Source organism: Mustela nivalis (genome assembly GCF_964662115.1).
Source record: "Mustela nivalis genome assembly, chromosome: X".
NCBI classification, from domain to species: domain Eukaryota; kingdom Metazoa; phylum Chordata; class Mammalia; order Carnivora; family Mustelidae; genus Mustela; species Mustela nivalis.
The window spans coordinates 112,743,758-112,746,697 of NC_139040.1; the positions used below are offsets into that span (position 1 = coordinate 112,743,758).

At 38.7% G+C, this 2,940-nt stretch overlaps 1 pseudogene across 1 annotated transcript; it reads left to right on the plus strand.

Annotated features, from left to right (window-relative positions):
- The first annotated feature begins 857 nt into the window (after positions 1-857).
- LOC309856740 (translationally-controlled tumor protein pseudogene) lies at positions 858-1,339 on the plus strand (annotated as a pseudogene). Its single transcript has one exon. The product of its transcript is annotated as a translationally-controlled tumor protein pseudogene (transcript).
- The last annotated feature ends 1,601 nt before the right edge of the window (positions 1,340-2,940 follow it).

Here is a 2,940-nt window from a genome sequence, read left to right on the forward strand (position 1 = left end):
TTGTATACATATTGTACTTTCAGTAAATGGTAGCTATTTTGGACACATTACTGGTGCCCATCCATAACTGGTTCCCCTCTCCCCTGACTCATGGAAGGCTGACTTTGTAGCCATCTTGGGATGGGCACGGCTATAGGAAGAACTCCAGCCAGTCAAATGCAAACCGAAGTGAACTGAGTAACTTAGTGAGAGTAAGAGTGAAAAACACCCTGTCGGGCCTCCCAGCTCTCTCTTTCCCTGCTGTGGCAACCCCAGAAGACCAGCTGAGTCAGCATTATGACAATTTCGTGCTTCTTTCCAAGCCTGGGTCTCTTAGTAACCATGTGGCACTGGGTTCCTCCTTGCCCTATTTCAGATACATACTTTCAGTAAGAAATAAATACTGCAATACCACTGAGATTCAGCCCTAGGAGACCCAAATCTATCCTAATACAGGTATTACCATCATCATCCATTACCATGGTACAGGTCATTACCATTTCCTTGGTATCCATCATTGTACTTAGCATATTTTATGTTATAAACTTTGCTCTATTCATATTTTACAACCTACTGAGTGTCAATTAAACTAAGTGTAGTTTGGTAAATACTAAGTATTTAAAAATATTTTATCACCTTGAACTCTCTAAATCATGGAACAGTGAAATTCCACGTAATGGACAATTCAAGAGATGAGAGTTAATCAAATACACCTGGTTGTAGCTTTTTTCTGCCCACTCCTCCCTATCCCCCCCACCCCCCCACGAATGCTGCACCACGACTGCTCAGAGCTCCCGGCTCTGCTAAGCTAGCACCATCACCCTTTTTCTCCAGCCACCACCACGATCACCTCCTGGGACCTCCTCCATTAGGATGAGATGTTGTCCACCATCTACAAGATCTGGGAGATGACACAGGGGCTGTGCCTGGAGGTGGAGGGGAGGATGGTCAGGAGGACAGAGGGCAACACTGATGACTTGCTCATTGGTGGAAACGTCTCCACACCAGGCCCCGAGGGTGAAGGTACAGAAAGCCCAGTCACCGCTGGTGGTGATACTGTCCTGAACCATCACTTACGGAAACCAGCTGCACCAAAGAAGCCTACAAAAAGCATACCAAAGATTACATCAAATCAGTCAAAGGCAAACTTGAAGAACAGCAGCCAGAAAGAGTAAAACCTTTTATGACAGGGACTGCAGAACACATCAAGCACATCCTTGCTAACTGCAAAAACTACCAGTTCTTTCCTGATGAAAACATGGACCGAGAGGGCATGGTTGCTCTGCAGGGCTATTCTGAGGATGGCAGGACCCCACAAAGGATGTTCTTTAAGGATGGTGTGGAAATGGAAAAATGTTAATGAATTTGGCTCTGACTTTGGATGTATCACCTGTTGTCATCGCTGACTCCTGCTCTTCATCCATATGACACCAAGACTTAGACGAATAAAACTGATGTCATCTTGAGCTCTTCATTTATTTTGACTTTGATTTATCTGGCGTGGAGGCATTGTTAAGAAAAAAAAAAAAAAAATGTCCCAGAGGTTGTCTAAAATAAGAATGCATTTAAGTTCAAAAACACACACAAATGCACCAGGTTGTAAAATAATCTCTAAGAAGGCTACAAAATGTACATATGGCAAAAACTCAAATTCTCAAATGGAATAAATTTATTTGAAATATTGATTTTACAGAAGCTTAAAAGTCTATTCCTAAGATACAGAATACCCTTACTTCATTTTTAAAGCAGCTATGGAAAGCTTATAATGAGTAATGAATTGTGTTTGGTGTTGAATTATATAGTGATAATTATGGTAAAGGCACAAGCAAGTAAGCAAACTTTACACCATTCTTGTAAGACAGTCAAGACTGAAACCACGGGGTAAGAAGAAAAAATGCAAATAAGATTATGTTAGATTTTTAATTTCATCTAATATTGTCATATGTTAGCATTAAACTACCTATTGCGGTATATTATCTGCACCGAAGAACACCATGTGCTTCAGGAAATAACTCCCAAATCTCAATAACTTACCCAGTCAATGTGTATTTCTCATTCATGTAAAGTCCAGTGTAGACGTTCCTGGTCAGAAGACTCTCCTTAAAGTAGTGACTCAGGAATCCAGTTTCCAATCATCTAGCGGCTGTGTGTCTGGATGGCTGATTAAAAGAGCATGCAGAAGGATAAGGAAAAATAGAGTACAGGCCTAGACGTGTAGCCCAATATAAAGTCCAGAGTGAGTCGAATGGCTCTACCCATATGCAAGGATATTTAAATAACAGTATGTATTAATATATAATGAATATATGCAGAAATGAGATTTTTACATTATTATTAAATATAGTATTTAAACTCTGAAAAATGAGATTAAGAGTACCCTCAAAATATAGAATAAGTGATAACATTCTAAAAAGTATGAGAAAATGTTAAGTGGGTTGCACAGTAAGTCCAGAATTTTCAATAGCCATAAAAAAGGACGTTCAAAAAGACATCATAGAAATAACTGAGAGAAAATACACTGCTTAGGAATTTCTCCAGACTGAAAATATTCATAATATTCTAGATTGAAATGACCAAAAACTACAGTGCAAAGCAAAGTTAAGAAAACCATTCCTGGGCACATAATGAGTGTAATTTCAGACCAAGGATAGAGGGAAAAGCCAAATTACTTGTATTTAAAAAATTGACAGTAGGCTTCTAGTCAAAAACATTACAAATAAAAAGTCTGTGAAGACAGCTGAAGATCAGAAGAGATAAAAGAAACAATTCTGAATATACAATTGTACCTCTCATTAAAGAATGAGAGAAATAAAAATATTTTCATGCATACCAGAACTCAAACATACTACCACTCACGAACACTTTCTGAAAGAGCTAGTAAAAGATGTCTTCCAACAGTAACAACAAAAACCTTGAACAAATAACAGGATGCAAGAAGCAATGGCAAACAGAGCAAAACAA